Source organism: Puma concolor, chromosome C1, assembly GCF_028749965.1.
Source record: "Puma concolor isolate L17-30 chromosome C1, mPumCon1.1.hap2, whole genome shotgun sequence".
NCBI lineage: Eukaryota > Metazoa > Chordata > Mammalia > Carnivora > Felidae > Puma > Puma concolor.
The window spans coordinates 157806527-157828783 of record NC_141674.1 but is presented as its reverse complement, the minus strand read 5'-3'; the positions used below and the strand labels follow the sequence as shown (position 1 = coordinate 157828783).

Sequence of the window (22257 nt, the reverse complement as noted above, 5' to 3'; positions counted from 1 at the left end):
AATTAGAGATGAATATCATAATAGAACAGCATTGATTGTAGCATATCACTAAGAAGTGTTGGTCTCTGTTAATTAACATGATTTGCCATCAGCACTCAGTATATTTATATACAATCAGCATGGGTATTTGTCCACATAAACCAATACATTTTTCAGTAGTGGCAGAACTTACCTCAGAAATGGTCCATATGCTCAAATGCTTGTTTGCTTTACCTCTCCCTGACTCCTGCTTATCACACACATTGGTGGCCTAATTGCTCCTATATGGCTGCTTCAAAACATCATGTGTAACCTTTGGAAAATCTGAATACTTGGAAGTGGAGAAATAAAAATTGTTGATATAAGTGTGAGAGGCATCTTGGGTGGCAGGCTAAGAGAAAATTTCTAGGCAAGTCCAGCCTGCCTATAATCTCCCTTTCCCCTTCAAAATCTGACTATTTCTCTTATGTTCATGTAGGTCTAACACTATGCTACACTGTTCGCCATTTTGACAATTATAAGGCAAATGTTTCCTGGGAATCTAGAGGGTTATAGGTCATTTATCTACTTAATCAAATTTGTTCAAATTTCTTTCTATTACATTTAGTCCAGAAATATTTATTTTAGGAAAGTGAGTTTTAGGTATAAATTTTGTAGCCCAGGGTCATTCTTGAATGCAGAAAAGAGATAAAATTCTTCATCTCCTCCTCCTCTTCCAGAGAGCTTCATGGGGGCATCCTCCCTCTGTGACTTAACTGGGTAATTTAATCCATACCCAGCTTTAGCTATGCCATGGACTAAACAGCCTTCTGTGAACTGGCTTCAGCAGTTAAGCACTGCATTTAACATGGTTTTTAGAGGAAACTATACATTGAATGTTGAACATCTAAGTTACAAACCAACCTCTGGAACAGAATCTATTTGAAATTGGGGACGGTCTGTGCCTGCCCCCAGGGCGTATCTTGCCCCTCCACCCAGCAACACACTCATCAGACACTGACTATTCGAGTGTGGAAATGTACATCAAACCAGAAGGCTTATATGAAGCGCATGACTCCGTACACAAAGCCAAAACATCTGGATGAACTGTAGACTATGCTATCCAGATGTTTTAAAATAATTAGTAGGGCAGGCAATACATTTGTGTGATTGACATTTTTACCTTAAAAAAAAAATTTTTTTATTGAGCAGCCCCAGTCTTTGTAAATGCAGTGTCACTCACTAAAATGTGCCTTTATTCTTGAGAAGCAGGGAGTGTTGAACTCAGTGGGGGCATTAAAGACTATGGGGGATTAGCTCCGGGTTGTCTTGTAAGATATGGACTTTGTGTGGATCAGGAAAAGGGGAGCAAGGTGAGCAACCCGGCTATATATATTCCTTTTTATCCTTTCCCTCCATTTTGGCACTCTACTCTGGATCGGCGGCTTGATCTCAGCTCTGATTTCAGCTATTTTAAGCCTCTTAACGTTCAGTCTTCTTTCTTATATGTGTCCTATGAAATCTGATTCAAAAGCAGGATGTACTCTTTACAGTTTTTCTCAAAATACGATCAAGGCCACAAGCATAGGAACGCATTGGATATTTAGTGTGAATGCTGATTCATGGGCCTTTTTGGTTCCTCTGACTCAGAGTCTCTGGAGACTATGTACTGATGTCTTTTAAATAAACTCTCTAGGTGACTCTGGTGCAGACTTATGAAAACTGCTGCCTTGTTCTGACTATTGTGTTCATGAAACTTTCACTCTTCAGTTTTATTAATCTATAGAATTTAGAAATCAAAGTGATGTAGGCAAAGTTATAAATCTAAGTATCAGGGTTCTTCTAAAAATGTAATGTAAGCAATTTAGGAACTTGATAACATTTCATCATAGATACTTGCTCTAGAATCTATTCTTAAACGTGTTGGGCATTTTTCTATCTGAAAACTGATTTCCATAGAAGATCAATAGGGGAATATTTACACTGCCAATATGGTAACCATTTATTATTTGATTTTTACAAAATCCTTGCCTCTAAGCCATTGGCATTCAAAACAAATCATTCCTTCATTAGCCATAATGATACTTTATCGCCTTTGTTCTGAAGTATTCATTTTATTTCCATTATCCCTATTGTATGAAGCAGGCACAAAACTAGCAAACCCCAGTTTATCACAGTGCAAATTGAACAGAGAGACTAAATAAATGCAATCTGATGGGTTTCCCTTTCAGATTCGCAACCAGAAGAGTTCATCTTCTCTAAGAGCCCCCAAATTAGTCTTTGGGGAAGCAGTGTGAGTGAAGAAATGTCGAGAATATAGAGCTACAACTCTTCCAAAATCATTGATAAGCTAGTATATTGCTATTAAGCTAATTACCAGGTGAGTTGTTTGGCCTAAAGACATACCACCTGAGAAGTGAATTTTTTTCCACATTTTCATGGGAAGGACAGAAGGAGATTGTGGTGACACAGTGCATTTTAGAACCTTTGCAGGATGCTGGCTCAGTGGCACTCCTAGAAGTGAAAAAAGCTCCATGAAGGTGTTTTTAGTGTCTGAACTCAACTCTCTGCATGAAAAATGGAAGGAGGTTAAACAAGTGGCTTACGGACAAGGAACGTCAAAGCTGGACCCAGGTTTTACTTCTCAGCAGGGTGTATGGTTGGGTTTCACCTGCTGGTCGATGATTCCCCTAGCCTAGCGTGGTTTTAGACCAAGAGCCTGCATGCACTGAGGGACCTGAGACTTGCCAAGCAGTTTCTGTAGAGGCGCATGGCTCTGGGTATTCCTCTAGTCTGGACAAGTGTGAATGGCCTTTGCTTTTACCTTAGGTTTCCTATTTTTTTCTCTTTACTTACAATGAGTGCCACTCACACTCCTGTTTCAAACTTGGGTGTCTAGTTGGATTTTGGCTCTCTGTTTCCAGGAAATAGCCCCTCTTTCTAACGCTCTACATGCAGTAGGACCTTCATCAACACTGATGGGCTGCCTGGCATATGATTATTTTCCAGAATTAGCCTTTTATATATAGGTAGGTACATATTCTAACTTGGATCCAGACCCTACTTTTCACATGTAGATTTATCCTGGGAGTCAAGGGTGCTGAATACAATGGGCACTGCCTGCATTTTAGCTGTCTCATCTCTCCTGGCTCACTGAGGAAGCATCTCAGTTCTGTTTATCTCAAATTCAGCAACTCTCCTGTCAAACAGTGGCTCCCCAAATGAGGTTACCAAAAAGCCATGTGACTAAAGTGTCAGTCTTAGTGTTTCCAATTATTGTAAGGTGCTGAACTGAATCTTTTTTTTTTCTTTTTAGAGTTTTGTTCAAGAGATGTTAATTTCTTAGAACTCAAATGCACTTTCCTCTCAGGCAAATTTTTCTGGAGAGGCACTAACTGAGAAACTAAAGGGTGGCTATTATTCTCCATTGATGACAAAGCCTGCAGTTTATTAAAGAACAAACAGAGTATCTCTTTTTGGAAATAAGCCTACACAAATGGTATACAAAGTCATATGGGTCTCCTCATGACTATAAAAGCAATATGTTTTACATTTACACAGCCTTTACACGATTAATATCAAGCATTCTTCTTTACTTTCATTTGTAAGTACATAGAAATTCTTAGTATAAAAAGTAGAAATGTTTTATGAATGTTTAAATATACACATAAAGGTTAAAAGTACTGCTCTCTTTATTTTTAAAAAATTCTACAATAAAATAACTCAACTTGAAAGGTCTACCGAACATAATACCTATTATGCTGTTCATTGTTTCCACTTCTCATCTTGGAAATACTCCCATTTTCAAGTAAAATTCTCACTGCATCTTTTAAAATCTTTTACAATGTAAAAGTTCTTTATGTGCAAAAAAAAAAAAAAAAGGTAGACGATATGACTTTCAGTAGCTAAGACTCTCATGGAAGAATGCAGTGTTAGGCCTTAGTGTCTGATTTTCCTGTGGAGGTATAAAATAGACTTCATAAAGAAAGAATCCATTTCTGGGCCTTGTAGCTTTTGTCCAATGTGGGCATAATGCCTCTGGCCCTATGTCAGCAGCCACCAATTCTTGGGTCTTGACAATACCCTTCCTAAGCCTCTGCAGTGCTCTCTGCAGCCATCTACCTGATTGTAGATCAGAAACTTGGTCACACACTCCTGTGGTGCCTTAATTAAATCTTACAATACCCCAGGAATTAGGTCACCTGAGAAAAACTTGGGTGTCTAAGTTAGCTACTGAATCATACAAGTTTCCATTTCCCTGAATGTCTCATCAATCATTCCTTGCTTTTTCCCTTACCTTTACCTCCACTGGCTGCCCCAACAGCTCTATCCCCACAACACAGATACCTTTTATCAGTCCAAAGTGGTGTCTACCAAACAGTCCAATATCCTTCCTGGGACTGACTCTCTTCTAGTCTACTATCTACTAGGCTGGAGTACCATTATATTGATGACTCCTACTTCCTTAAGCTCTTGGATGGATTTTTATTTGGAATGGAAACATTGGCAAGAACTTCTCCCCAGCCCAGCTTCCCTCCTCTACTCCCATTTCAGCGTACCCCACCCCACGTTATTTTTATCTGGGAAAACATACTGGGTGGGTTTCACTGTCTGGTGTCTCTACCAGGTCTCAGATGGTCCTCTTTTGCCTTCTACTGAAGCACTTGTTGCCTCAGGCCCTGAAGGCCTTAAGTAAGGGTTTGCTGGTATTAGGACATATTTTAAATAACTTCTTGGTATCCACATGAACTCTAATAATTTGTATGGACAAGCAAAGCAAATGTATGTGGTTACTCAGATCCCCAAGGGGCTGGTACCTTATACTAAGGGTTAGCAAATTATGGCACACAGGCCAAATCTATCCTGTTCCTTGTTTTTGTAAATACAGTTTTATTTGAACACAACCATGATCATTGTTTATTAATTTACCTGTTTTCCTGCCATAATAGCAGAATTGAGTAGTTGTGACAGAGACTGTATAGCTCAAAAGCCAAAATATTTACTATCTGACCCTTTATAAAAATGTTTGCCAACCTCCACCTTATGCACATCCATTACTTCATCTCTCTGCTTGGATCCTAAATCGAGTTCTAACAGTCACTCAGGTACCAACTTGGTTGAATTCCAAATTATTTTCACCAAAAGGGATAAAATCTCTTTTCAAATCAGTGGCATCCAACTAAAGACATTAGTATCTGTAAGGGGTAAAATTCCCCTGCAAAGCTAAGCTCAAAGGCTTCTAGAAGAAATTACTTAAAAAATGCAGCCTAGAGAGTAGCAAACTTGAGATAAATTATTAACAATTATTGCAGTCCAGTAGGAATTCAGAAATACTGGTGCTCTCTTTGCAGTTCATTTACTCTGACCACACCCTGCTGCTGGAGGAATTCAACCTCACTGTTTTGGAGAGAGAATTAGCATTGATTTTTCTACCATTAAATAAAATATTACAAAGGCATGCTTATAAATGATTACATCACTAAGGCTTGCAAATAGACAAGATAAACATTTTTTTTCTTAAGCTCATTTGCTAAATTGAACCTGAGAGAAAGAAAGCAAAATTTCTCATGTAAATCAAATGACATTTCGTTTCACAAAGTAGTCTTTCTACAAGGTTACACATAGGACTACTAAAATTTAAAATGGCTGAAGGAAAGGGTTTTACATTCTGTTGTGCCAAGTTTTATTTTTTTCTCTGCACTGATTAAAATAAAGGAGTTATCATGTCAATGGGCAGAGCCCGTTACATTGCTTTTATCAAATGCAAGGAGGTATAAATACAAACTGTAAAGTAGAAGAGAAAAGATCATGACTCATTGTCTGACAGCAAAGCTATTAAACACAATCAAAGACTCAGAGTGAACTCATGTTACCTTTCAACACATTGCTAAAAAATCTTTTTTGCTATAAAACTAGCATAAAGTATCACAATCCTGCCACTGCTGTTGGAGAAACTTGGTTTCAGGCATTTAAAACAACTTCAAGACTGCGAAGGAAGAGGAGTTACTTACCATGGGATAAGTCACACTGCATTTAGTCTGGACACAAGGCCCCTCAAATCATAATCAATAAGTGATTAAAAGTTGATCTTTCAGGGCATTATATAAATTTTAGGACACTTATTGGTAATTAAAATAGTTCATTGACTGAAGGCAGATTCACATATGTTAACGACAAAGTCAATGTTGCCTCTTACAAAACACAAGGACAATGATTTATTCTCAGGAAGTCCATTGGACTATGAGGTAAGGTACATGGTTCTATATTGAGAAGTGAAAATCCTGCTCATGGTGTAGGATTCCTGGACCTTGAATGAAAGGAACAGATGGGCAGGTGGATGTGACGTGTAGGTCCAAGAGAAGAGATATGACAATCCACAAGAGCCCTGAGCGTTACCTGAAAAAGCCTACTTATTTTCTGCTTATCAGTCCTTTAAAGACACATGTTCTCAAAATCCACTTGTTATAATTCATCAGTCTATGAAAACTGTTGTGAACCAAAGGACTTTTAGGAGTTCTGAGGGAAGCTTAATCATGACTATTTAAAAGTTGAAGCTAGGCTTCTAAGGCCAGCCGCTGGCGAGCCTTACAAAAATACATGTAATTTAGCTTGTCTGGCCTACCAGTGTTTTATTTATGCCCTCTGGACTCCAGGTTCTAGAGCACTAATTTCCACTTGACTCTCCATGTACACTCAGCATGGAGCCTGGAACGCAATAGTTAGTTAATAAATGCACATAGTCTAGATGACCACAAGAATAATTCTCATCACCTTTTATTAAGCAATGTGAAAACACAAAGATAGAGATAGTGACTTGTCCAAGGAAGACTGGTTTTGGTTGCCAATATCCACTCAACTTCTGGCCCAATAAATTTGACCTCAAGCTTTCCTCCCATATCCTCCATAAAAGTAAGTCACAGACACTAACATTTATTGTAGGGTCCAAAGTGACTAAGTTATTATAGAATTCAGGCTTCACACCCTAATATCAATACCTGCCTCTGGCTCCTTTTAATTTGTTGTTCATTAAGTTTCTCCTTCTGAAATTCCGGATCATCTACTTCCACATACTGGTTCACTTTGAACCTTCCCTTAGCCATGGTACCTTCTGCTACTTTAGCTCAAAAGTCCCTGCTCTAACATCTAGCACTCTGGCACTTCCTGACTGACCCCCAACCCTAATCTACTATGACAAGGAGAGAACCTGACCAGAAGGAATAATCTGGGGAAAAACTTCGACAGATATTTTATTTTCTGTTTCCTTCCTTGAAGCCTAGTGGATCTTTGAGAATTTTTAGCAAAGATAGGTAGAGAGAACTCTTTTCTCAATGATAAATATCCAAAATTTCCTAGGTAACTCTCATCTTAATGGGTAACTGATGGCTTTTCTTGGGTAATCTGCATGAAAGGAATTGTCACCCCCAACTGCCAGTCTTTACAGCAATAGCTGAACAGGTTATTTATCACTAAAGGGTTGAGGATTATGTAACACTCTCCATATACCACGCTGTGCTTCATCTGTACTTCCCAAAGAGCTCACATCACTGCTTACCTTGTGTTATATTTATTATTTTATTTCTTTCTTGCAGTACTTTGGTAGCTAAATGAGGATAGCTCTTTTGATTTTCTTACTCATTGTATTTCCCAGAACATCAGCATGAACCTTGTACAGAAAAGACACTAGAAATGCCTACTAAACGTAAGACAAGAAAACAGAAGCATATGCAAACTTACCCAATTCTAGTTTGGTGTAATGAATAATTAACCATTGTATTGAAATGAGCTTCTTCAGAGTGGCCAAAATGAACAAATCAGGAGACTATAGATGCTGGAAAGGATGTGGAGAAACGGGAACCCTCTTGCACTGTTGGTGGGAATGCAAATTGGTGCAGCCACTCTGGAAAACAGTGTGGAGGTTCCTCAAAAAATTAAAAATAGACCTACCCTATGACCCAGCAATAACACTGCTAGGAATTTACCCAAGGGATACAGGAGTACTGATGCATAGGGGCACTTGTACCCCAATGTTTATAGCAGCACTCTCAACAAGAGCTAAATTATGGAAACAGCTGAAATGTCCATCAACTGATGAATGGATAAAGAAATTGTGGTTTATATACACAATGGAATACTACAGGGCAATGAGAAAGAATGAAATACGGCCCTTTGTCGCAACATGGATGGAACTGGAGAGTGTGATGCTAAGTGAAATAAGCCATACAGAGAAAGACAGATACCATATGTGTTCACTCTTATGTGGATCCTGAGAAACTTAACAGAAACCCATGGGGGAGGGGAAGGAAAAAAAAAAGAGGTTAGAGTGGAAGACAGCCAAAGCATAAGAGACTCCTAAAAACTGTGAACAAACTGAGGGTTGATGGGGGGTGGGAGGGAGGGGAGGGTGGGTGATGGGTATTGAGGAGGGCACCTTTTGGGATGAGCACTGGGTGTCGTATGGAAACCAATTTGACAATAAACTTCATATATTGAAAAAATAAAAAAAAAAGAACTGAGCTTCTTGATCAGTTTTTGTACCTAGTTTTAATAGTCATTATCAGACTTACATATGTATTCTAAACTCTTGTATAAGCAACAAATAACATCTACTTCCCCTACATCTACCCACACTTCTTCATGCTTTTGATCACCTACAATTTAATTTCTGTTGATGCTTCCTACTTTCCACTATACTTGCCTAATGTGATCCTAAATGAAATTATGCAGGAAACTATGTCTCCTGCTTTAAGTTCATGTGGATATTTTTTTCTTAATTAAAAAAAAATTATACTTGTTAAAAAGGAGGGGCAAAGTGGGAATTAGCTGAGTTTCTCTTAAGCCTCTTCAGCCTCTAGTTGTTGTTTCTCTGCCTGCAATAGTCCTTCTACTGCTCTTTGGACATTCTATGACCCCATTCAGTCCCAAATCTCAAACTGAATCTCTCTAGTTCTCCTTACAAAATATGTTCTTAGTCTAGTTCTGCTGGAAAGATTCCAATATATGAATTAGTCATATGATGTTAATGAATGATAGCAGCTTAAGGCATTTTCTGGCCCAGAGGGATTTACATTTTGATAAGGGGCAATGCTCTAACCCAAAGGATAAAATTGTTAATGGTAGAACTTAAGTCTTCAGAGATGGCATCAAGGGGTCAGGAAGCCTTCCAACTGTATCATATTGGCTGCCAGCTTTAACAGTGCAGAGGACTTCCACTTTCACAATGCAGTAGCCCTTTATCACCATGAATAATCAAGAAGTTATATTCTATGTAAGTCCCAAATGCTGACAATGGCAAATGCAGAACTCATTAAAAAGGGAAAAATGTCAACACAGTGGCTCCAAATAAGTTTTGGACTCGGTGGGAGGAAGAAGGGCAAGAAAGAAAGCAGGAAGGGAGAGAGAAAGGCAGGAAAGGAGAGAATGTCAACATAGGGAATGAAAGAAGTATTTCTTTAATCTGAATGTTACTGCAATATATTATAAGGGATCTAGAATGAGTGTATTTTTAACCCATTTCTGAAATCAAATTGTATGTATTAATCCAATTTTTTATGAAATAAAAAGGACTGATTTATAATCTGTGGGGAGGGGAATTCTTAAAAGACACAAGAGATTTAATGACCATTAAATGCAATATGTTAAAATTTAAAAACTAATTTCATAATTATAGCTCTGTATCTTAAGTTAGTGTATAAGAAGAACACTAATCTTGACAAACAGGTGTCTCAAGGCTATTTACCAAATTGTTATTAATTGAAGTGAATAACCAATTTGTCCTTGCTAAGAATGGTGAAAAAGATGTCCTGTAGTCGTATATTTTTGAAGAAACTCAATAAGAAATGCATTTGCTCAATAGCAGGAGAATTCAGCTGTATTTGTGGAACACATGACTTTTTGATCTTTTTGGAAAAAAAAATCACACACTCACAGAACATGGTGTTGGCCTTTCATTAGGTCATGCATACCCTCTTACAGATGTGTGTAAAAGTCAGGAGAGGGCTTGAGAGATGAACCCACAAGAAATAAATCAACGAAGGGAGTTTCCAAATGCATTACTGCACTGACTCTTAAGTTTCTTAACCAAACTTTGAAACTTTATAAAGATATCATTTTATTTCTTTTAAAAATAAAAATGAATGAAACAAGTGATGAGAGTTAAAATTTCTTCTAAAGTAAAAAATTCAGTTAATTGTACAGATTGAGTTTTAAAGAAATTCTAAAGCAAACAGAATTATAAGAATAATGGTTATTAATTTAAGTTACTTGGAAAAAACTGATCTGTCTCTTGAATCTTTGAAATGACTCTACCACTCCTTAAACTATCCTTTGCTTCTCTATTTCCATTCATAACCAATTTATGAGATTCAGCAGATTCAATGCAGATGAAGACTTAGATCTGATATAATTATGTACATGCAAGAAGATGAAGATTATTAGAGAGAATATAAGAGACATGGAGAATAATATCAGAATACTAATCACATATACATATATATATGTAGTCCAGTTAGAGAGACCAGAGATAATGGAGGTGATGCAATAATTAAATTCAATATTTGGTTGAAAAATTTTCTGAACTGATGGAAAACATGACTGCACACATAAAGGAAGCACACAATATGCCAACAAAATAAATTTTTATAAATATACACCTAGACAGAGCCAGTGAAACTGAATATTAAAGACAAAGAGAAGATCTTTAACATAGCCAGAAGGAAAAGACAGAACAACTTTAAAGGCTAAAAATTTGACAGTGAAATTCTCAACAATATTAGAACCTGTAAGCCAATAGAATAAAATCTTCAAAGTGCTGAGAAAAATAATTTTCAATATAAATATAAAAACTACCTTTTAAGAATGAGGATAAAATAGGTGCATTTTCATTTAAAAAACAAACAACAAAATAGAGTTTCTAATAATAGGTGATTATGAAGAGAATACTGAAGTTTTATACTTCTTAGAAGATGGCAAGTGATCTCAAAGAGAGAAATGCAAGGAGCAATGGTGAGAAGAAACTGTTTGATAAGCAGATATATCTAAATAAACATTGTTTCTATAAATAACCATAATCATCATTAATGTAGGGAATAAAAGAGAAAAGATAAACCATAAGGTGAAAGTTAGGAGAGAGACTAAGCAATAATCAACATTAAATATTTCAAGATCCTCATATAGTTTTAGGACAGGGTTAATATACTAATTAACATTAGACTTTATTCAGTAGGCATGGTAAAATTTTTAAGACAACCACTAAGATACTGTAAATAAAATAACTTCCAAACCAGTAGATGGAAAACAATGTAATAATAAAAACATATTCTCTGAGAATCCAAAATATAAGGGCTCAAAAGCGGGGGGGGGGGGGGGGGGAAAAGGCAGAGGAAAAGTGTCGAGAAAAAATGATAAAAAGAAAAAGTTAAAGCATATTAGTAACTACAATACATGTAAATGATCTAAGATTGCTAATTAAAAATAAAAATTATTATATTAAATATGAAAACAAAACCAGCTTTGCTCTATGTATAAGAGGCATGCCTATTAAAAAACAGAAAATTTGAAAATAAACAGAGAAGTCATACCAGGTAAATATTAACCAAGAAAAGGCTGGAGAGTATAAAATATTCTTAAAGATAAAAAGTCATCGGAAATAGGAAGGGTTGTTAATTAATGATAAAAAGGGTCAGTGCACCACAGAGCTATCATAACAGTCATAAACTTGTATGTGTCTAATAAGATAACACACACATACACAAAGAAAAACTAGAACTACGGTTCTAGTTAGGGCAAGTTAGTGCTACAGTATTAGAACTACAAAGAGAAGGGCGCCTCTGTGGCTCAGTTGGTTAAGCATCTAACTTTGGTTCAGGTCATGATCTCCCGGTTTGTGAGTTCGTGAGTTTGTAAGTTTGTGAGTTTGAGCCCTGCATTGGGCTCCATGCTGACAGCTCGGAGCCTGGAGCCTGCTTTAGATTCTGTGTCTCCCTTTCTGTCTGCTCATCCCCCACTCACACTATCTCTCTCTATTACTCTCTGTCTCTCAAAAATAAACATCAATAAAAAATTAAAAAAAAAAAACTACAGAGAAATCTCTCATTGCAACAAAGGGTTTCAATGCAATCTTTTAAATTATTAATAGATAAAGCAGATAAGTATAATGAATTATAAAAGATTTGAACAATACAAATTACAAGCTTGATTTATTTATTTAAAAATTTATGTTTGGGGCGCCTGGGTGGCGCAGTCGGTTAAGCGTCCGACTTCAGCCAGGTCACGATCTCGCGGTCCGTGAGTTCGAGCCCCGCGTCAGGCTCTGGGCTGATGGCTCGGAGCCTGGAGCCTGTTTCCGATTCTGTGTCTCCCTCTCTCTCTGCCCCTCCCCCGTTCATGCTCTGTCTCTCTCTGTCCCAAAAATAAATAAAAACGTTGAAAAAAAAATTAAAAAAAAAAATAAATGTTAAAAATTTATGTTTTTAAAGTTTTAAAATTCTAGTTAGTTAACATACAGTGTAATATTAGTTCCAGCTGTACAATGTAGTAATTCAGCACCTTCATACAACACTTGGTGACAAGACTGATTTATTGACCCCTGTATACAACTAGTGATATTTAATTTTTATCAAGAAATGTGGGGTATTAAAAAAAATTTGCACACTAAGCCATTAGGCAAGTCTCAATGTTGAAAAGTCAATATACATAAACCATTTTTTTGTAAATACAGTTTAAAAAAATTAGAAGATAATATAGTCAAAAGATTAATAAAAATCTCCATGTAGTTGAAAATTAAACACACACATATATGTGAATAACTCATAAATCAAGACATTTTAAATTAAAATTAAAATATTTAAAAGGAATAATAATGTTACATGGAAATAGTACTCAATAAAACTTTGCAATCTTATATAGTATGTCTAAGCCATTAAATTAAGAAGTTAGGAAAAGAGAATAAGTTCTAAGAAAGCAGAATAACAAAGATAACAAAGATGGGTTTTAAAAAAGTAAGCAAAAGTAAGAAACATTAAAATAGATGGTTAACAAAGTCAAAGTTTGTTTCTTTGAAAAACCATTAAAATAGACAAACTGGTGGCCAGATTGATTAAGAGAAAAAGAGAGAAGATGCAAATATATTCAGAGAAATTATGGCAATAATATGTAAATGTAGACAAAATTGACAGGAAACACATTTTTATTAAAACTGATTTAAAACTGAAAATTGCCAGGGAAATCTTGAAAAAGACAAACAAAACTGGAGGTATCACTATATCAGACTTCAAGTTACTTTACAAAGCTGTGGTAATCAAAACTGTATGGCACTGGCACAAAAATAGACACACAGATTAATGGAACAGAATAGAAAACCTATAAATCAATCCACAACTATATGGTCAATTAATCTTTGACAAAGCAGGCAAGAATATGCAATGGGAAAAGGATAGTCTCTTCAACAAATGGTGTTGGGAAAACTGGACCACTACATGCAAAAGAATGAAACTGGACCCGTTTTTTACACCATATACAAACATTAATTCAAAATGGTTTGAGGACCTAAATGTGAATCCTGAAAGCATACAAATCCCACAAGAAAGCACAGGCAGTAACCTCTTTGACATCAGGGGTAATAACTTTGTTCTAGATATGTCTCCTGAGGCAAGGGAAACAAAAACAAAAATAAGCTATTGGGACTACACCAAAATAAAAACCCAGCAAAAGAAACAACCAACAGAACTAAAAGACAACCTCCTGAATGGGAGAAAATACTTGCAAATGACATTTCTGATAAGGAATTAGTATCCAAAATATGTAAAAAATTTATACAACTCAATACCCAAAAAACAAATAATCCAATTAAGAATGGGCAGAAGACATGAACAGACATTTCTCCAAAGAAGACACACAGATGGCTAACAGACACATGAAAAGATCTCATTATCACTTACTGTCAGGGAAATGGATACCAAAACTACAATGAGATATCACCCCACACCTGTGAGAATGGCTAAAATAAAAAATACAAGAAAGGATGTGGAGAAAGAGGCACCCTCATGCATTGTTGGTGGGAATGCAAATTGGTGCAGCCACTGTGTAGAACAGTATTGAGGTTCCTCAAAAAGTTAAAAATAGAACTATCCTATGATCCAGCAATCGCACTACTGGGTATTTCTTCCCAAAATACAAAAACACTAATTCAAAGGGACATATGCACCCCTATGTCTATAGCAGCATTACTTACAATAGTCAAACCATGGAAGTAGCCCAAGTATCCACTGATAGATGAGTGGATAAAGAAGGCGTGGTATATTTCGACAGTGGGATATTATTCAGCCATAAAAAAGAATGAAATCTTTCCAATTGCAATGACATGGATGGAGCTACAGAGTATAATGCTAAATGAAATAAGCCAGAGAAAGACAAATACCATATGATTTCACTCATATGTAGAATTTGATTCCACTCATATGTAGAATTTAGAAAACAAAACAAATAAGCAAAGGGAAACAAAAAAAGAGAGAAAGAGGGAAAAAAAGCAAGAAACAGACTCTTACCTATAGAAAACAAACTCATGGTTATCAGAGGGGAGGTTGGTTGGAGGAGGAAGGGTTAAATTGGTGATGGGGATTAATGGGTACACTTCTCATGATGAGCACTGAGTAATGTGTAGAATTTGTTGAATCATTATATTGTACATCTAAAACTAATATAACGCTGTCTGTTAACTACACTGGAATTTTTAAAAAGTGCTTATTTTGGCTCTTGGAGACAGTAATCTTAAGTTAAAACTGCATAAAAATCAAGGCTATTCCATCAACAAAACAGAAAGACAACCTACTGAATGGTAGAAGATATCTGTAAATGATATATATGATAAAGGGTTAATATCCAAAATATATAAAAACATATACAACTCAACACCAAAAAACCCAAATAATCCCATTAAAAATGAGCAGAGAGCTTAAATAGACATTTATCAAAAGAAGTCATACTGATGGCAAACAGACACGTAAAAGATCTCAACACAGTCATGAAGGAGATGCAATACAAAACCACAATGAAATACTACCTCACTACTATCAGAATGGATAGAATCTAAAAGACAAGAAATCACAAGTGTTGGCAAGGATGTGGAGAAGATAGAACCCTCATGCACTATTGCTGGCAATGTGAAACAGAACAGCCTCTGTGGAAAACAGTATAGAGGTTCCTTAAAAAATTAAAAATATTAAAAAATTAATAATTAAACCATATAATCCAGTAATTCCACTATTGGGTATTTACTGAAAGAAAACAAAAAACACAATTTGAAAAGATACGTGCACCCCTATGTTTACTGCGGCATTATTTGCAATAGCCAAATTATGGAAGCAACCCAAGGTTTCACTGATAGATGAATGGATAAGATGTATTGCTCACACGTGCACACACACACATACACACACACACACACACACACACACAGGAATACTACTTAGCAATAACAAAAGGATGAGATCCTGCCATATGTGACAACATGAATGGACTTAGAGGGTTTATGCTAGGTGCAATAAGTCAAATACCATGTGATTTCATTTATATGGGGAATCTAACAAGCAAAACAAACAAAAGCCAGAAGCTGACCCATAAATTCAGAGAATAAACTGAGGGGTTTGGTTGCCAGATGGGAAGGGGGTGGGAGGATTGACAAAATGGATGAAGGGGAGTGGAAGATACAAGCTTCCAGTTATGGAATGAACAACTCATGGGAACAAAATGCACAGCATAGGGCATATAGTCAGTGCTACTGTAACTGCATTGTACAGTGCAGCTGTACAGTACAGATGGCAGCTATACTTGTGGTGAGCATTGTATAACAAACAGACTTGTTAAGTCACCATGTTGTACCTCTGAGACTAATGTAGCACTGTGTGCCAACTATTCTTTAATAAAAAATAAGTAAAATATAGAAAACTAAAAATGTTCTATAACTATAAAAACATTTCAACTGAAAACCGGACAAAAGAACAGGCATGTCTTAAAAGAGACATAATCATATACAAATATGCTGAAAATACTCAAGGGGTGCCTGGGTGGCTCACTCAGTTGAGTGTCTGACTTCGGCTCAGGTCATGATCTTGCGTTCATGGGTTTGAGCCCCGCGTTGGGCTTTGTGCTGACAGCTCAGAGTCTTGAGCCTGCTTCTGATTTCGTGTCTCCCTCTCTCTCTGTCCCTCCTCCCCTGTTTGTGTGCTCTCTCTCAAAAAATAAAATAAAATGTTAAAAAATTCTTTTTAAAATGCTCAATTTCATTTGTAATCAGGGAAATACAAACTAATGCTAAAATGCTAGACATTTTGTTGTTTCCTTGTTTTGCAGAAAAAAGCTTGACTCTCCTGAATGCTACTGCTGTTGATGTGGTTCATACTGGCTAGTGTTTAAATTATTTTAACTGCTTTAGAAAAATATTGGCACTATTTTTTTGCTTTTCTTTAATTTTTTTAACGTTTATTTTTTAATTTTTTTTACATACAATACTTTTATTTTAGGCATGCAAGGAAAGCGATTTCAGAATCTACTAATTTAAAGCAAGCAGCTGTATACAAATAACAAAAGAAGCAACATCTTGTTGCAGCTCAGCACACAGCATCCAAAGCAAACAGGCATGAGACAATGCATATTCGGCATTAAAACCAGATGGATAACATATTGTAGGGTTGGGGGAGGGGCAGAGGACAAAAATGGAAATGAAAGACCAGTGTTTCCCAATGCTTTCAAGGTGTAATGCTAAGTTTCTCATTTGATAGCCCATCCAGGTGCTTCAAATGTCATGCAGTACAGCGAGAATGGAAAGAACTGGTCTGCATACCTGCCTAATAGACACTTTCATAGGTCGTCTTTCGGTGGTAAACCTGTTTGAGCATCTTTTGAATTGGTTTATATTTGAAAGACAGAAACAGAGCTTGAGTGGGGGAGGGGTAGAGAGAGAGAGGGTGACACAGAATCAGAAGCAGGCTCCAGGCTCCTAGCTGTCAGCATAGAACCCAACATGGGATTCAAAGCCACGAACCATGAGATCATGACCTGAGCCAGAGTTGGACTCTTAACTGACCAAGCCATCCATGTGCCCCGTATTGGCACTATTTTGTAAAATTAAACCTCATTAACCTAACTTTCAGCAATTCCCTTCCTAGATATCCCTGACAAACTCTTGCTTTCATGCATCAGAAGTCATTGCCTGTAGTAACAAAAAATTTGGAATGTTCATTAGCAGAAGTATGGATAAATAAATGTGATACCTTCACACTTGTATATTAGACAATGATGCAAATGACTGAACTGTAGCTATAATGACAAGTGTACACTGATCCATTTAAAAAATAATATTCATAGAAAAAGCAAGTAATAAAGACTACTTGTAATATGTAACTTTTATAAAGCTAAAAACCAAGGGAACCAAGCAGTATATTGTTTAGGGATGTAAACATGCTAAGTATTTTTTTCTTTTTAAATGACGAAGAGTGATAAAAAAAAATTCACTATAGTAGAGAATTATGAGCAGGAAATGAAGGGCAGGTTAGAGGTAAAGCAAAGTACGTATGCAATGGTATTAGGATTATTTTAATTATTTAATTTGGGTGGTAGTTTCATAGATATTAGTCATATTATTATTCATACCTTATATATTTAAAATATTTTTGAATATTCAAATATTATATAATATAAAATCCAACCAGAATTATAGCATTTCTATGGTCCCACTTTTGGTTTCTTAATATTTACTAATGTTCCAAGTAATCAGCACGATGTTCTAGATGCAACTTCTGTTCACAAAGTTAGGTCATCTTTCTGCAATGTTAGAACATATTTCTTTCTGTTCTAACCACATATCCTGCCACATATATTGCTGCTTTACTTTCCTTTAATAAATATATAGTTTCATACTCCTGTATCTTTTCTTAAACTGCTCCCTCAGCCTTCACTTTGTCCCCTGCTTGTACAAATCTTTCTCATCCGTCAGGATCTAGCTCCTCCTCATCTCCCCGTGAGGACTGACTTACCCACTTACCCAGTGTCACTTCTCCCACTCCATATTACCTATACCCACGTTGCAGTATAATCTGCATCCATCAAGTGGGAAATAGCCAAGCTGTAATGGTGAAGTAACTGTCACGCTACCATGGAAAAAGACTACACTTAAAGCAATCTTGGAGCAAACATTCATCAGAAAGTGAGAGTACAAAGCACCGATAGAATACAAGGACAAGGACAGATTACAGCCAGAATGGGAGATGCACAGAACAGCATCAGGATTAAACTACCTTAGCAGGAACTTCTAGAATCATTCAGAGTCATTACAGTTTGTTCTCATAGCCACACCTGGCTGAGAGACATCATCAGTTTGTCAGTAAGTACAAACTGGAAGTATTTATCAGCTCTCCACTTCATAGCTTTCATATATTGTGACATGTAATTTTCTTAAAATGCCATTATGTACCTTCATATAGTTTCAGTACGTTCCTGAGTTGCCTTCATACAGTAGTGAATTAAACACTCCCTGTTGCCAACATTATTATAGTTAGATAGCTTGACTCTATTACTGCAATCAAGAATTTGGTTCCCATCGATCTAAGAGCAGCATTCTTTAGAAACCTTATTTCTATAAGGGTGATTCATCAGTAGTCATTTAACCATGGCATACAAGGTTTGGGGGCTTGAAGACAGTGGGAGTGGTCCCCCCGGCAGGGAGGGCCTGCACTGACATTATTTGGAATCGAATAATGTGGAATCTTACTTGTCCACATCTGTGATGGACCACTCTTAACTGTGTCACCACCTCAACTTGGTATTTACTTTCTGTTTCTACTACCAGATTGTAACTTCTTTGAGGGTACGAAAGGGATGTTAGTTACCTTTGGATCACAAAACCTAACATTTAGTAGATTCTTAGATGTTTGTTGAAGAAAGGAATTTCATTTGTTAGGATGTATTTGGTGACAAGTACCCAAATACCCATTTACACTGATATTAACAATGAAGCAGATACAGTGACTCACAAGACAAACTTGGTTCAGTGACTCAACAATGTTGGGTCAAACACCCACTTTCTTTTTGCCTCTCCACCCTACCTTCTGGGGTGTCAGATCATCCCTACAGATACAAACTGGCTGCAAACAATTGCAGAGGCTACAGAAGTCCCTCCAGAAGTATCCTCACAAGAACAAGGAACATTCTTTTCTCAGTCTTGTTCTCCATTCTCATTTTTCTGGCCTGGTCATGTGCTTAGCCCGGAATCAATGACTTCTAGAGCCAGGGGAGAAGAGAGATTCTCCCACAGACAGGAAAGAATATTCATTTAGTTTCCAGGTAGAGGGGGAAATGAAAATTGTGAGGCCATCACAGGGTCTGCCAAAAGAATAAAGTACAATTGGTTGTACAGTGGGGTCTGAAGGTAGGTTTTGACTTGGAAAAGGGCTTATGATATTGGGTGAAACCTAAAAAAGATCAAATATATATGAACCATTTCTAGAAAAATTTTTATTATTTATATGTTTGGCCATTTGTATTGCTAATGTTTTATTTTTTACAGTATTTGCCTAAAGATGATCTTATCTGTATTGTGTTACTATCATTCAGAGAAGTAACCAGGAGATATTTCTACTCTGAAGTCTTTAAAAAAATTTTTATTTTAATTAATTAATTAATTTTAATTTATTTTTTATATTTACATCCAAGTTAGCTAGCATGCATACAGTGCAACAACGATGTCAGGAGTAGATTTCTTAATGCCCCTTACCCAATTAGCCCATCCCCCCTCCCACAAACCCTCCAGTAACCCTCTGTTTGTTCTCCATGTTTAAGAGTCTCTTATGTTTTGTCCCCTCCCTGTTTTTGCACTGTTTTTTAAAATTTTTTTTCAATGTTTATTTATTTATTTTTTTTTGAGAGAGAGAGAGAGAGAGAGAGACAGTGAGAGTGGGGGAGGGGCAGAGAGAGAGGGAGACACAGAATCTGAAGCAGGCTCCAGGCTCTGAGCTGCCAGCACAGAGCCCTGAGTGGGGCTTGAACTCAAGATCTGTGAGATCATGACCTGAGTTGAAGTTGGATGCTTAATGGACTGAGCCACCCAGGTGCTCCTACTTTGCACTGTTTTTATTCCAATTTACTATATGGGCTATTCCTGTAATAAATTTGAAAAGTGTCTAAAAACATAATAAAGTTGGGGTGCCTGGGTGGCTCAATTAGTTAAGTGGCCAACACTTGGTTTTGGTTCAGGTCATGATCTCAGGGTTCATGAGTTCATGTCTCACATCAGGCCCTACACTGACAGTGCAGAGCCTGCTTAGAATTCTCTCTCTCTCTCCCTCTCAGCCTCTTCCCTCTCTCTCTCTCTCTCTCTCAAAATAAATAAATAAAAGTTAAAAAAACATAATAAAGTTATTTATTATCATGCTTTAATAATACTGTATTACTTGCCACATCTGACTGTTTAAAAGTAAGTCCACAAAAGTTTTATTCAGTATTGTTTTGCATCCAAGTCAAGAATGACAAACAGGCCAAAGATATACGGTATTTTCACTGGTGTTCAAGAGCAGCATGTACTAACATTGCTGCAAAGAAATAGGCCAAAGAACCTTGAAAATTCTGTATTTATATATTAAAATATATGCTTCACTTTGTGGCATGAAATTAGAGAGACTGGATATACTATCCATCTTTACTGGTGTAAAAAGTGGACTTCTCAGAGAAGCTATTAAATGTGATCCATTTATCCTAATTTGAGAACTACCAAAAATATTGCTTTATAAGTTTCCCCAATAGAATTGCTTTTAATGTAGTGTGGATTATAATAAAAGAAGCTGTCTCGCCATTCATTCATCCCTTTATTTCACAAATATTTAATGAACTCTTACCTAGGGCTTATCTTTGGAATGAGAGGGAGCTTATAGTCTATTGGCATGGAGGTAATAAACACATAATTATATGCTGTTAGAGGAGAAAATTACTATGGAGAAAATAAGGTAGGCTAGAGTCAGAAAAAAGGGAGAAAACGCTAAATACCAAGAAAATACATGGTTGAAGAGAACACAGTTTTCTCATATTTTTCTAAACATGAAACATAAACCCATTTGAACCACAGTCTTTCCAACTGCAGCTTTCAGAAGAGTCCTTAGCTCACCTCACTGTGTTCCCTCATGTTTTCCTTCTTTGGACCAAGAAAGCTACCATATCTTATGGATAGCTCTCTGACTTTCTATTTTAAAGGATTAAATTTTCCATCACTACAAGCTCTCTTGTAAGTTAAATCAGAGCTATATGTGATTCATAAATTTAGAAATTACAATTGCTTAGAAGAAAAATTAAAACAACAATTTAATTTAAAAATCTCTCCATTTGGTAGAGTACAATTTAGAATGATAGCTAATTTATCCTTCAACACACTTCCCCAATTGTTACAGCTTAGGCGGCAGAAATCAATCCAACCAAGGGCAAGAAAGGCAAGAGGAATGGAATCTGGACTGGAATTAGCCATTATGAAACTGAAAATTAGGGCAGGCTGAGCTTAGGGAGACATAATATTTCACATCTAATCATAAAGGAATGACTGCTTACAATATTGTCTTAAGAATTATACATCTATTATTTTAATTTTTCATGTTTATTCATTTTTGAGCAAAAGAGAGAGAGTGTGTGAGTCAGGGTGGGGCAGAGAGGGAGACACAGAACTTGAAGCAGGCTCCAGGCTTTGTGCTGTCAGCAGAGAGCCCGACACAGGGTTCCAACCCACGAACCATGAGCCAAAGTCGGACACTTAACCGACTGGGCCACCCAGGCACACCAAGAGTTATACATTTCAATCCAAGAGCTTTCAGGGGAAACCTGGAAAGGTTTCAGGTTTAGAAGATATCAAGGATACAAGGAGTTCAAAGGCAATTGTTTCTTGATTTCAAATATAGGCTAGAGTTGGTCCCACAATGGAAAGTACACAAACAACAAGCCAATCAGAAGGGTGATTTTAACATTTTTTCTGAAACTTCTAGCTATTCTGAAAGGCTGAGAATCTGAAGGTATTATTTAAAATGTCTCTTCAGAGGTTTGAATTGTAACCCTGTCTGGAGAGGGATTCCAAACTAATTTTTTGTTTGTGTATCCATGCGTGTGTTTCACATAGAAGATATTAGGGGTCTTTGAGGTTGAAAGAAGAAAAAATATAAAAAGAACATCACTGTAGTGACTTCTTTAGGAAAATATAATTTGAGAAAAGCTAGAGATAAAATTGATCCAGCTTCAGGATATTTGCTGAATGGCTTCTATCATTCTCATTGCGTTCAT

General features: G+C 36.6%; 1 protein-coding gene across 4 annotated transcripts in view; it reads right to left on the bottom strand.

Annotated features, from left to right (window-relative positions):
- B3GALT1 (beta-1,3-galactosyltransferase 1) overlaps window positions 1–22257 on the bottom strand; it is a 355371-nt gene that overhangs the window by 92987 nt on the left and 240127 nt on the right. For 2 of the 4 annotated variants that reach the window (XM_086718819.1, XM_086718820.1), the window contains exon 1: window positions 5970–6223. The exons of 1 other annotated variant lie outside the window; for it this stretch is intronic. The gene's annotated coding sequence lies outside the window, so the exon portion shown is untranslated. Of the gene's footprint in view, window positions 1–5969; window positions 6224–7692; window positions 7825–22257 lie in introns of those variants that run through there. One more of the 4 variants, XM_086718818.1, reaches the window with a different exon arrangement.